This window comes from Haemaphysalis longicornis, unplaced genomic scaffold (genome assembly GCF_048455015.1).
Source record: "Haemaphysalis longicornis isolate Haplotype H1 unplaced genomic scaffold, Haemaphysalis longicornis Haplotype H1 scaffold_1, whole genome shotgun sequence".
NCBI lineage: Eukaryota > Metazoa > Arthropoda > Arachnida > Ixodida > Ixodidae > Haemaphysalis > Haemaphysalis longicornis.
This window is the reverse complement of record NW_027526203.1, coordinates 302527853-302542185: the sequence shown is the minus strand read 5'-3', so window position 1 is coordinate 302542185 and position 14333 is coordinate 302527853. Positions and strand designations below refer to the sequence as shown.

General features: G+C 51.4%; 1 protein-coding gene across 2 annotated transcripts in view; it reads right to left on the bottom strand.

The window, feature by feature from the left end:
• Window positions 1-10028, bottom strand: part of LOC144149549 (calpain-9-like) — a 118531-nt gene extending 108503 nt beyond the window's left edge. Inside the window, exon 1 of one of the 2 annotated variants that reach the window (XM_077681187.1) lies at window positions 9723-10028. The gene's annotated coding sequence lies outside the window, so the exon portion shown is untranslated. The remainder of the gene's footprint in view (window positions 1-9722) is intronic. The other variant, XM_077681179.1, reaches the window with a different exon arrangement.
• Between the last annotated feature and the right edge of the window lie 4305 nt (window positions 10029-14333).

Sequence of the window (14333 nt, the reverse complement as noted above, 5' to 3'; positions counted from 1 at the left end):
GAACAAATGGAGTCATTTACACGAGCCTATCCGAATGGATTTGCGGAAGCAAGGTATGGCGCTGTCATTTTTGTCTGGCGCCAAAGCGATTTGGATCAGCTGTTCTAAACTCACAACTGCGTCATAACGCTAAGAGTGACAACAGTGTCGTTACAGAAGCCGTGGCAAAATAAATAAACATGTTAAGGCAGTTCATGCACGCGTGCAATCCAGCGTATAAACCCTGGCCGAAAATTTTACAGTAAACAAATCTTTCCTACATGTTGCGACCGGGCACCCGCAGCCGCGGCGCGCGTCTTAGTAACGTTACTGGCGAGATTCTCGCGCGCGAGAGTTGCCTCAGTTTGGACGACGAGAAGCCAGAGGCAAACTTAAGTCTGTCAAAAATACACTGGCTGAGATGCAGTCACTCTACCAGTTACACGGGCGCCACCTTGCCACCGTCAAGCATGCACACGTAACAAGAGATTTTCAAGCTGATGTCGAGCAAGAACAAAACTCCATTAGCGTCCAAGCCATGAGCCGGCGCATGCACAGGATGTTCTTCCAGCCCCGGCGCGCCGATGTCTTCGCTGGCCACGGAGAAAAGCAGAGTATTCTTTCCTCCATGCTGCAATAAGTATAGCGTGAAGAAACGTGTCGAAGCTAGTCGCATGAGGCACCCTCACAACCCTTCCCCACATCTTCTGGGGATGTCCTATTCTGTGATGAGCAGTGTGAGGAGGCGCTGGAAAGCTCAGACTTAGAATTACAAACCTTCTGGCCTGGGTCATCAGAGCTGCCGATGACCCCTCCCGGCACAAGCCAGCAGCCACAACAGCCACCTAAAGCTCAATTCTTTTCTCCCTCACTTCAAGCTCGTCTAGCTTGTCTGCTTAGCTGGCTTCGCCGCAGTACAGAAAACGGCTCGGTTCGAAGCCGGGCAATGGTCGGTTGTTATCCGCACGAATGGAGCATTGGCGGCACGCAAAGGAAGAACATCACAGCTGGTTCAAAACACTGTGTAGTCGTTATGGCCCAGCTTACAAGCAGGCTTCAGTAATCAAATTCAAAATTGGGGAGTGCCGAAAGGACACCAGGGCTATCAGGTGCGGCGTAGTGGAGGGCTCCGGATTAAGTTTGACCACCTGGGGATCTGTAACGTGCGCCGAAATCTCAACATACGCGCGTTTTTGCTTTTCGCTTCCACCAGAAAAGCAGCCAGTGCGGCCGGGAACGAACCCGCGTCCTTCGGCTCAGCATGCTTCCGTAAACAGTTACGTTCATCCGCAAATGCAAACGCCGCCTGCTCGTATAGCCGCGTGGAAAATTGGTTGCCAGCGCTCATATCGCGATCGTTGTTCCTTAGTGACGATACTTTCACCTTCCGAGGAAACCGCTTAGGAAGTTTCTAATGATAAATTTCGAGTATGAAGCCCAGGGGGCTTGTAACAGACGCAGAATGACATATGAAAGTCAAGAAATCTTCCCCCTGAAATTCCGAACTGGCTCATGAAACCAAAATAAAGATGGCGCATTAGACCACCGGTGCTAGCTCGAACCCTCCCCTGTAGATCTACCCACACACGAAGACGAACCATCGCATTACGTACACGTCATCAACACGAGCGAACTCAGTACGAATCCATGAAGCGGAACCACTGTATGCGTAGTGACCCTCGCCTTCGACGCACCTTCAGCCCTCCGTCTTCTGTGGTATACAAGAGCAAAAACTTTCAAAAAGCAACAAAATACCGCGCACACGCGATCATGTCGTAACGTAAATATTTCGTGCATAGCTTAGGGCCACAGAAGCTTGCGAGTCCGGCCGGCCGGCACTCTTCCCCGCGATGGTCCGTCCAGCGGCCGGGAGAGGGGCGGCCATAAGAACCGGAGCACGAACTTGTCCGCGCGAATGTTCCCTCCACGAGCTCATAACGGGAAGTCGCGGCGCGGTCTAGTTTCCGTGTTTTTGAGCGACCAGGGTTGACGTCGCCCACGCTGCGGCGTTTCCAAGGTCAGCCCTGCTAATGGCAGCCACTACACGCCTACCTGGCGCAGTCGCGCTCGGGCCGCGCTGCGAGCCCAATGCACCGGAAGGGGTCAAGCTTCCGAAAGTGCGCTCCCGCCGCCACGCATGCTTTCACTGCAGCGCGTCCTTTCAAGAAGGGGGGAGAGCGACGCCGCCGAGGTGTCGTAACGATGCGACGGAACCGGCACGCAGAGGAGGGGAACCGTTACCTCGCTCGCGACGCGCGCCGCCACGGAAAAGAGATGCGCGCGCGATCTTTTTATCCGAGCGCGGAAAGGGCCTTAATTGCCCCAGAAGAAACGGGACGACGCTGCCGGCTGAGCGGGCCGATTGCCCAGGCTTCCTGCTCGTCGACTTTTTCTGCGCCCGTGGGGGAGCGGGTGCCCTCCTCCCGTCAAGCTCCGCCGCCTTCTCTTTGACCGCCTGGACCGAACCGAACGAATGTTTGCTTCTGTCACGTGAGGTGGTTATATCCGCCACTGCTTCTTGTCATGCCGCCTGCTTCCGAACACGCGCGCAAAAGGGGGTCACATCTTTCATTTCACGGTCGCCGAAGGAGACAAACCAACCAACGAGGCGCAAAGACGCCGACATACAAGGTAACGCGATGTTTGCTCGGAACGTTTGTGAGCCCCCCCGTCAGCAGCTGCGTTGTCAAAATAAACGCGAGGAACTTCCCACGGGCCGTGTTCGAATATTTCTGGATAGTGGTAAGCGCATCACACTGCCACAGCGAACGTGAGACAGGTCGTGGTAGCAGTGCAGCCTGTCCTCTTGACAAAGTGAGACGACTGGAACATCGGAATCATGAGTCCAGTAATGACGTCACGCAGTTGCGTCAATAACTGCGGGTTTGGACATAAGGGCCATGCTTAGATATGAAACATAATTCAGCCTTCCGAAAATTCGTTCTAATAGGGTACACACGGCTTGTATGCCATGTTAAATGGCGTGCACGTGCGCTAACAACGGCGTACCGCTTTTTGACTACTGTACGTGAGTGCATTGGCTAAATTTCGAGAACAAAAATGTATATGGCTAAAAGGTCATCTAAACAAACGTTATGCATTAGCAAAGAAATCATCCGCAGGAGGAGGAAAACTTTTATTGCGATCAGGTAAGAGCGCTGTGAGTGGAGTCCTCAGTCCAGGACCCCAGAAGAGCTTGCTGCCGCCTTCGCCCTCTCGACGATCCGAAGCTGACGATCAGAGTTACAGCTGGCCAGCTCTCGCTCCCACTGCTCTAAAGTTGGATTTGGAATGGTTTCCATGTTCTCATTCTGTTGGCAGGCCTAGACCATTTGAAATAAAGTCGAGGGCTCTCCACAGTGAGGCAGGTGGGGGTATACGTTGTGGGGTATATAGCGTGAAGTCTTCTTGGGTGAGGAAAAGCATTGGTCTTTTGCTGCCTAAGTGTGATTTCTTGTTCTTTTGTGAGGGATTTACAGAAGCGTGCGAACAATACGGTGAGTTGGGCGAGTCGGATAACAGTGAGCAACCATTAGCCAAATAGCCCCCTGTCGCTTATTACAAAAACGTATTAATAGATTGATTGTGAGGTATAACGCGCCGACGCAACGCAGGCGATGAGGCGCGCCGTAGTGGAGGGCTCCGGATTAATTTTGACCACCTGGGGAGCTTTATCGTGCGCCGAAATCTCGTACACACGGGCGTTTTTGCTTTTCGCCTCCATCAGAAAAGCGGCCGCCGCGTCCGGGAATCGAACCCGCGACCTCGTGCTCAGCAGCGCAACGCCTTAGCCACTGAGCCACCGCGGCGGGTCAGAAACGTATTAATAAGGTCAGCGAGGCAAGTTGGGTAACATTGAACAAGATAGCGCAAAGGCACGCAGACGAACGAGGGAAATGACGCACGAGGCACTTCGTTTCTCATTTAAGTATTCGCAGTGTCTAGAGTGCCGTCCGACGGCACTCTAGCTGATCGCGGCAGGCATGGCTATAGTGCCGTCCGACGCCATTCGAATAATAAAGACCAGGCTAGCACCGCCCTGAGCGTCTGTCGTTGTAGTGTACCCAAAAACAGTGGTTCGAGGCCGGCTTTTGCCTAGGTTTTTTTTTTTTTTCATCTCTAAATTGAGCTATGATTTTTATGGCTTAGGTTACTTTTGGTGTTTTAAATTATTTCTTTGTGTGCGTTAGATCATGTTATGTTATGTGTAGGTTAGGTTGCCTTTTTTTTACGTTATCTAGAGCGATATAGTGCCAGACGCGGCAATTTTGTACAAAACGCCGGTGGACGTCGATATAGTGGAGTGCTTATAATACCGTCGGACGGCACTCTAGACACGGCCTTAAGTATTTATCTTCGCACCTATCACTGTGTTCTTCAATGAGAAACATCTGAATTGAACAGTTGAGGAAGCAGTCAGCATTGACGATAGCGATTTTTTTTCTAATTTGGGGCAAAAAAATAAATATATAAACATTACAACCAATAGCTTCATCAAAACAGCGTGTGTGGCATTCGTCTTTGTCGCGCGACGACCGACGTTTTCGCCCCAGGTACGCACTGCTACCGGACAACGTTCCTGATTATAATGAGGTGCAGGATTGGCACATGTGGCACCATCACGGCTTCTTAGCCCCCCTTAGCGATTAAATTCTGTCAAAGCCCGCATGCTCGTGAGGATTTCACTCTAAACGATCCCTCTAAGCTTATTCGGAGCCCTCACTAGGTGCGTTCAAAACCAACAAGTGTTTTCTTTTTCTTACCACAAGGGGGACTATCTTTTGTGTTTGTGGAGCTTATTTCAAACTGGTCGCTCAAGCAATGCGTGCATATTCCAGTCATATAACGGAAAAACCAGAGATCAAAGAGATGCCGATTTATGTTCTTGGATGCTGTCGGAACGGAAATATGTGCTCTGGCGCATAGCATACCGAGAAAACAGCGGGTGGTAGCAGTCGGCCAGCCATTTCCAGATGTCCGAGGTTTCGAAAAGGCGGGAAAAGGGAGCGTAAAACGAAAGACGAGGAAGCAAACGCGACTCTGTTGCGGCACGTCGCAGCGTGCGTGCATCGTTGCGCGCCAGTTTTGCTCGGTCTCCCCGCGAGATGTTTACATAGGCGTAATGACCGGGTCCTCGTTTCCCAGCCGGCCTGGGCGATCTCTCTTCGACGAGCGGCTATCCGGCCTGCGCGTGGGGGCCGCGCGTCCTCCCGCGCCTTTGTGGGGGCGCCTCATCTCCGTTGTTCTGGAGAATCCCCACAACAATGGGGGGGCCTTTCGAAACCCGAGAGACAACAAACCTGTCCCAGAGCACACATGGCCACCGCGGGCTGTTTATTTCTGCGAAAGAGCGCGCCGTTTGATTGCGAGGACGGCCCGAGGTTCCGCCGGATGACGCGGCGGCGGTGTCAACACTGCCCAAGAAGTGTGCCGCGCCAGCGCAACCTGAACATCGCTTGCGTAACGGCCACGCAAACACACTTCGTCTGCTGCTCGACCTCCCCTCGCAGGCACGCTCGGCGGTTTTGTGCACGGATGTGTGCAACGAGCACGCACTGGTTTGTCGCCAGGTTGCAAGACCTTAGGGCAGTGTGTACGCGGACACAAGCGAAGTTTCCACTTCCCTCACTACCGCGCAAACGTCTCTTTTTCCTCCTTTTTTTTCTTTCTTGCTTTGACGACCTCTGACTCGTCGAGATTCTGCCGGCCTCCCTCGTTGAGCGCAGGACGGGTGCATCTGCGCCCTCTGAAATGTAACGCGAGTAACGCGTAGTGAGACAGGTCAAACGCGAGACACCCGGCACATTACTGACCAGCCACTCGTATACGGCCGTTTTCAGTTGTTTTGCCGTTTTCTCCTCGCGTGACAAGAGGATGTGTTGGGCACCCATATCTCTATGCGGCACCCGCGAGATTGCTGTCAGCGGGCGTGTGAAGCGGAGACTGAAGGAGCCAGTAAGCGTTATCCTTTCAAGTGGATGCAACGGTGGAAAGAGGTTCGCCTAGCTTGTATAGACGCAGCACCGATGTTATAGCGTTAGACGATTAGCTCATGCGAAAATAGTAAACAAAGGCTCCCATTCCGAGACGCCAAGCAAATAACTTTGCAGTATGATAGCATTTCCAGCTCACTAAAACATTTGTCTAAGAACAGGCTTTTTTGTTAATCTTTTAATGGGGGATTTTGCAAAATCAATGTTGCATTGTTTGCTTGGTTGTTTTTTATTTTATTTTATCACGGTAAGAAAATGCTGGCTAACCTTCGTCGCTACAAAACTTCCACATCTCGCCTGACGATGCTACGCCTATAGAGCTTACGGGCAACTAAACTACACGTGCGGTTTCTCGGCGGACTGTATTTTCCCAGCCGGGGCTACGCACAAGATATTTCAGCTCCAGGCCTATTCTCAACTTTTTAGAAGCTCCGTCCGTGTAGGATGTAATGTCGTTTTTATTTTTTGTTCGTTTTTTCTTGTAGTTTTGTAGTTTTTTTTTTTTTTTTTTTTTGAGTGTAGGATCAGGAGGGGAAACTAGAGTTTCAAGTGGCCGCTGCTAACTATGCGGCAATCACAAGCGCGGTGTGAAGGCTCAATTCCGGTTCCGGTGTGAGGCAGTTAAGGTTAACCAACAAGGTCACATTTAACCGGACGTATTGACTACACCAGCGTTTCGAGCTAAATATGGACGCGTGCGGCGGGGGAGCTGAAGCCTGAAAGCGATCGCTCCCTCAGGATAAGTATCGCCGCAACGGAACGATCGTCTGAGCGAGACAGCATAACATGGTTTAAAAACGTGAGGTCCCGAATGACCGTTGAGTGAGGCACGCGCGAGCGGTCGACGAGAACCCAAGGAGGGCGACCCGCAACATTTACATCCAGACGCGTGCAGAGGTTTGCTCCGCATTTTTCTTCGTGCCGAGCCCGGACCGCTGAGTGCATTTCTGCCGAGTAAGAAAACTGAGACGGCGCGTCGTAGCTTGAACTTCCTCCATCGAGGGTCGTTGCGGCGTTCTTTCTTGCATTTGCATATGCAGCAACGCCATTTCCTCCCCGCGCTGCGCCCATCAAATTTCGGCCCCTCTCAGTGTGCGGCCTCCGTTCTTGTTTTGTGACGGGCCGCGGCCTCTCGGGGGCGTGAACTCTGGTCGCCCCCGGGGCGAGCTCTGGGAGAGCAAGGTCGGCCTGGGGTCGCGCTCCGAGGTCAAGCCGCGCACGCAGGGTCCTTGCTCGGACGCTTCTTGGTCACCCGTTAACACAGTTTTCCAGCGCGGCAGGCCCGGTTCTGCCGGCAAGAAGGCCCCGGCGCGTAGTGACCCGCGATGCGGGCGGGTCAACGACGGTTGACCTTGCGGCGGCCACGATGCGCGCGCTTTGACGCCCGGACAAGGGGAGCGCCGTGTTCGGCGTCTTCATGACCGCCAAAACGGGGCCACATCTTCCCAATTGCGGGCTCCCCTGGTCACGCGCCGGCCGTTCAATACCGCGTCTTCCCCGCGCCGCGCTCGTCTGCGTGTCGCCGCTGTGGCCGAACCGCGCGCGCACGGTGGCTCCCCTTCCGAACCAGCCTGGTCCCTTTTTCCCTTCCTCTTCCGGAGTCGTTAGCTAGCGCGATAATTGTGGTAACCTTCGCGTAACAAGCCGCGCTACTCCGGCCATCCTCACCCAAATGCCCGTGCTTTAACGATTAAATTGCGCTGCGTCCCGGCAGCTTCAACCTGCCTTTGTCTATGCGGGGCAGCACATGCATCCTAACGCTTGCTCGATTCGCCTTCTGGCTACGTTACTCGTCCTGTCTTAGAGAGGCATCCAAGGCAGGTGAAAAGGGCGTTAAGATCTACACATTTTTCTTTGTTGCAACATAAAGATTTGTCCTTTTATTGCTGATCCACGCCTTTTCAGCGACGAAAGCTGGTTTCCGTGTTTGGGAACTAATGAATGAGGTCGCGTTCAACCAATGCGACGCCAAGTCATGGAATCCAAGGAGAGCAAAGGTGAATCACTTTTTCCCCTCTGGAGCCATGAAAACTATAACCTAGATTCGTAAAAAGCGCTTTTCGAGTAAGTCGGACGTATACCGAAATGAAAACGCGTGCCAGCAGCAATATACCTCCCCCTCTCTTTTTTTCGGTTCTCGTTCATAGCCTAGCTACCTTTTCCTAATCCCGCGATGCTCCAAAAAATCAAGGGCATCTCCACCGCTCGTGGTCGGTTTTGAGGCCTGTCTACTCCTCTTGTCGGTGTCTCAAGGCACACTTCATTAATTAATGTACAGCGCATCGCTAGCAAAAAAAAAAAAAAAAAGAAACCTGCGCATAATTGCAAAAACCTAAGTTTCCATTATTCAAGCACACCGACAGCTGCGGCCCCACCCTTGGCAACCTATTCGAGCGCTCCCGATACTTTCGGGAGACCCACTGCGTTGCGCACTGCGTCGCCTTGTGCCGGTACGTCGTCCTTGCAGTGTCCTGTCGAATATTCTAGCAGAAAGACGTTCAAGCGTGAAGTCTTTCAAGCCTATGTTGACCGTTGCGAATTCTTTTGGAACCGTTACAAGACCCTCCCAACGCTGGTACGCCGACATGAGGGCACGCGGTTAGGCGGCCCCAAGCTCACAGTGCGTGCCATACACCTCTTCCATCTTGCTCCAAGGTATTTTTGATTTTCACCCACCGCCTCCCCCCCCCCCCCCCCTCTTCCCCCGATTTCTTTAGTAGGGTTTCACTTCTACCCTCGTCTCTCGCTAGCTATTCTATTACCTTGTTGGTCCGCCTGTTGCCAGTCCTTTGTTTAAGTGTCTGACCCGAGTGATAGGAAACATGGGAATTACGCAAGCGTGGATAATATTGTTCCCCTCGTGCTAGTTCTAAGTACATACGGGTGGAATAGGGGGTATGACAATTATTTCCTAACCATTCGCTAAGTGCTCACCACAGTACTGCGTGCCATATTTTCGCAAATTTCCACAAAGCCATTGTTCCTTTGCCAATGCTATCGACAACATGAGCATCGTTACAGTGGCGGGACAGCACGCATGCCGGACTGCTGAGCAATGTGCTGCACTCCAGGTTCTATTCTAGCCACTGTACCGTTAGTGCGCAGCCATCATCTCAAAGCCCCTAGTGTGAAGAACTCAAACCACTGGGAAACGGGGCTTAAATAACGACGCAAGTCCGCGAAAGAAAGATGACGACATGGGCTCTGCTGATTTGGGCGTCAGCGCTCGTGCAGTGGACGGACACATCGGTGTGTCTTCTTGGCGTTCTTTCTTTATGGGTCGCACTACCGTTCATTGAAGCACTAAAAGCTGTTCACCGGTGCCGCTCAAGCTAAGGAGATCGCTCGGGCCTTTCAGCTCATGAACCGCGAAATTTTTTTGGGCATCACATTCGTCAGGCATCTTTCTGTATGCGAATCGTTTTGGCAGATCAACACATCCATCTACCTGTTGCTCCTCAACAGCTGTCTTTCATAATCAACAGTTCTTGGCCATGGTATCTGGTCCGAACCCTACTCTAAAGCCTTCCTCGGTAAAAAATTTTCGGAGCCAGGACGAAGAAGACGCTCGAGTGCAGCGATCCTCTGGCATGAGGTGGTAAACAATGCGCGAATGGAAATGGTGCGCGTCCCAGGAATACTGACAAGACAACTCCCGACGGAGGCGTCATCAAGAGTAGTCGTGTCAGCACGGCCGGGGAAATGGCGCCAACAGATTCGTCGAGCACAAGTAGACGGGATGGGACTCACCGGCGCTCATGTCGTCGATGGCCTGCCGATTCCCCGGTGGTGGCGGCGCAGTTGTGCGGCTTTGGTAACGCGCGCGATCCTTTCACCACGGCTCGGAGCACTCACTGGCAGCCCACTGCGGCTTCCTGGTCTTGACGAAGGAGCGACAGCGCGCAGGTCACGCGGCCGGCGTTCGGAAGCCGTCGGCGGACAGCTGTCACACGGCGGAGCGAACGAGCAGGCCAAGACGGCGCGAGCACGCGGAGCTCACTGGCAGTTCTCGGCGCAAATCATCGAGCAGGTGCCGCCGAGGGGCACGGCGAGGGGGACGCGTGAGGGAACCGAAACTAGCTCGGCAACAACCCTCTCGCTTCCTCCGCCACGCGCGCTCTCGGGGCGCGCATGCAGCGGCGGCCGCGTCGAGAAGGAACAGTCAGCCGCAACACCGCTGGGAGATGTCGCATGTAAATTCGGGCTCGGGGATTCCGCGCGCACCTGACCGCAACGGCGGCCACCATTTCGCACCGATCTTTTTTTCTTCCGCACCACGTGGCGAGCAGCACGCGGAGCACTTCTCCGGCCTAGCCTTGCCCGATGCTCGTTGCGAGGGTGCGATTGAATAACGACCTCTCCGCCCGGTTACGCGCAGGCTGCTACTTCGCTTATTTTGTCGTCGTAAGTGGCGTGCGGCTCGTCGGGCAACTAGCGGTTCAACAATTGACACTCAACAACTTTCCTGCAGTGTGTCCAGCCGTCAGAGAGCGATAAACCGATAATAGTTGGACGGGGGCTTCGCTGCCTTTCGATGACGGGAAATTTTCTTTCAGGCGAACCTTATAAGGCTAGGAATCCGTGTATTTTTCATGACTGCGAACCAACTCCGGAGGCTCCACAGGTCTTTGAAGCGCGAGGCGTTGGAAAACAGACATCCCGGTGTGTGCGGTCACCACCAGAGCCGCACGCCGTTCAAGCCATGATTTTTACCTCAAGCCTATACGTCTCATCATTTGGATACGCATCTTGAGTAGATTGGTTATTAAAAGGAGCATTTTTTTAAAGCGAGCCTTTCTGTGTCTCACTGATGGCGACATTACGCCAGATCTCGAAGCAGGAAAGCCAACTTTACACAACGGGAGGGCACTTGGTGGTGGTGGTGGTGGTGGTGAAATGCGAAGCTTTCTCCGATACAAATGCAAAGTCTACAATGCAATCAACCACAGTCAAGATCAACGACAACGCTGAGCTAACCGATTCAGCGCATTCAGATGACCCAATCACAAACTAATAGATAGTAAACAAACTAATAGTTAATAAATCATAACATCACATTTGCTTAGCTCAGCGTTGTGGCCTTTGGATTCGGCCTTTGGATGATTGTATTGGGTACTTTGCATTTGTATCGGAAAAAGCTTCGAAACCTAATTTCTTCCTGAAAGGGGCTTTAGATTTTGTTTCAATACCAGAACATGACAGAAGTTTAATTAACTTAAACGCTTCATGGTTTGATTATGCATTTTGAGGGATTAGTTGTCAACATGCACCATTTTTAAGATCCCTGGTCAAAAAAATGTGTGCGGCCATGTAACTGTGCGGCCATGTATTAAGGATGACCGCCGTCAACGCTCAAGACAAACAAGATTTGCGCATACATTTCACCTAAATTCTCTGTCATCTCTATGTCGTGTTCTTTAAATCGTCGCTTGTCATCCTTCTTCACAGAGCGGAATGGCTCGCGATTCTTACCCGCCGCGGAGGCTCAGTGGCTGAGACGTTGTGCTGCTGAGCACGAGGACGCGGGTTCGATTCCAGGCCGCGGCGGCCGCTTTTCTGATGGAGGCGAAAAGCAGAAACGCCCGTGTGTACGAGATTTCGACGCACGTTAAAGATCCTCAGCTAGGTTGTGAAAATTAATCCGGAGCCCTCCACTACGGCGGGCCTCATCACCTGCGTTGCGTCGACGCGTTAAACCCTACAATCCTGATTCTTAATCTTTAATTTCGCATTTGTCTCTAATCAAACCGAGTTCATTGTGAGGGTGTGCGTGCGCGTGTGTTCTCTCTCCCTTTTGCGGTCGTTTTATTTATGTTGAACAGACGTATAGTTTCGAATTAGGTTTAGGGTGGGGTTGAGGTGAGGTCGGGGGTTCAACCGCTGTTGAGTTTAGCTGGCCTAAGCTGGTGACTTTGACATTAACGGGGACGTTAGAAATGACGGGATGCCCAGAAAGCTGATTCGATTTTTTTTTTTTATGAGGTAAAAGCTAGGGATGCCATTTGCCAATCAAGTTCTGGCTCCGAGTGAGTGAGTGAGTGAGTGAGTGAGTGAGTGAGTGAGTGAGTGAGTGAGTGAGTGAGTGAGTGAGTGAGTGAGTGAGTGAGTGAGTGAGTGAGTGAGTGAGTGAGTGAGTGAGTGAGCAGTAAAACGTAGCCCAAAAGTTGTAGACCACATGAAGCCGACGTCAAACTCAAATAGATCCATCTTAAAAGGAATCTCGTGTCCTCGTGTTGCCTCATGCTGCTCGATGAAGGTCACACGTTTGACATAAAATTCACTTCAAGAGTCTGCTGTTGCCCCACTTCGAGGCCACAGAAGCAATGTCCAAATACTCCCCAAGACAACGGTGCCTCTCACCCCCCCCCTCCCCTTTTCTTTTGCATTGTGACAGTTTTTAGTACCTTTGTTTAGATTCTTGTTATATAACAAATTCTTCAGTATAAGATCGGGCGAGTATTGTTATATAGCTTGCGGGATTCCGCCTGGGATGGAAAAGTAGAAGAATATCGCTATCGGAAACTTGGTACTTCGAAATGTCGATAAGGAGTCAAGTAGTTGTGAACACAATTTAAGTTCTCCAGGAAAGGAGCAATCTCCTATCATAAATACGATAATAAAGGAGGTAGATAATGCACGTACAAAAATGGGGATCCTCGATCAGCATTCTAAGCATAAACTTAATGTGTAGTGGCTCAAGGTCAGCCTGGAGAGCTTTATATGAACGTAGAAACATTCGAATGTATGCATGAGCTTGGCTTATACTTTCTCTTTTCCATCAGAAATTGACCCTTGCCAGGTAATTGCATTTTTTGAATGAACCACAGTACATGGGCGCACAGCAATTGTTTCTCTTGGGCGTATACTCTTCCTTGTTCTCGAGAGAAAAAGCTTCATGCGAGAGTAGTATCTTTTCCTTGTTTCTGATTTTTTTTGCTGCCTCTTAGTTTCAATCACTGCCCTTGCAGTATGAGTGTAGATAACACGAATTTCGGATTTCTCGGTGTATTTTCGTTTGTTGCTTTAAAGCCAGTTCTTACTCCCCAGTACTGAGAACGAAAAAAGACACAGGACAGCATTCTTTATCTGGCACCACCAAGATATTCGACTTTCACCTATATTTAACTTTCACTAAATATTCACCTATATTCAACTTTCATTCAAACCAAATTTTCTCTCGCCCTTTATACACGCTACGTTATCTCACTGAACGCATCCCGCGCTTCGGCCGCGCTGAATAGATCCGAAGAGCTATAGCTCGGCATTCCGTGGTGGCCGTACGTATACGGCCCGCAATCTCCATTCGAACTGCGGCACGACGCCCATTGCCGAGGGCGTGCTATCTGTCGGCACATCATCATCGGCGCTCCAAGGTGCCCACGTGCACTGGGCCTTCCCGCAGTTCCATCACGCATTCGCGCCTCCCAATCACGTGTCCCCATCTTCACCACGCATTTAGGAGTCGCGTTTTCTTCTTTCCTCCCTTTGTTTGTACTGAGGCAGATGCGGTCGTCAGGCGACTGCCCCTGACGTGACCGAAGCATCACGATTGGCAGCGATCGAAGCAGCTGCGGTGCGCACTCCGTGCTGCCGCCACAATTGATCACCGCGAGCTGATGGCTCTCTTTCTCCGCCGCCTATGGTACTGCCCATTCTACCTGAAGTTCACTCCCTTTTGTTTTTATCCTTTTTCTCCGGAGGCGATTGAGTGCAATGTAAAAATGCTGCTGCAGTCGCCATTCAATGCAGTCTATCACAACGGTGAAGCTCAAACTCGCGTTATCAGCTAAAATGGCAGCTGATAACGCACACACGAATTAACAACTATTAATTCATCTGTACCAACGTTTTCCTTTGTTCCTTAATCATATAGCTGGCTATTATCTATATTAATGTTGCTTTGCTGGTCATAATCATTATGCGACATGCTATTGCAATACCTAATAGCCCAGTCAGGGAAGGGCCAAACCATCCCTTGGAAGTGATTCCGCCAATGCCAACGTATACAAGTTAAAAAGAAAACCTCATTCGCCCCCGCACCAAAAAAAACTCAGTCGCTTGACGCCGATATGGTGATAGTCCACCTCTTACATATTCCTATATGGCCTATTTATTAAGCCGCTATTGGATATGCATAGTGATTTTCAGCGGTACGCTCGCCAGATATTGAATAGGTGAAGGGAGAACTATTCGAGACTCTGTGCTGCGACGCTGCAAAAGTGCACCTATTCTGGGAGGGCGACACATGTACGAAAATCCCTCCGCATACGCTGCCTAGCTAAACCCTCCATCTCCTCCGATCGTGAGTGTACTCCGCTAGCGAAAGATGTATGTGCGGAAAATACAGCAATTTTCTCTTTA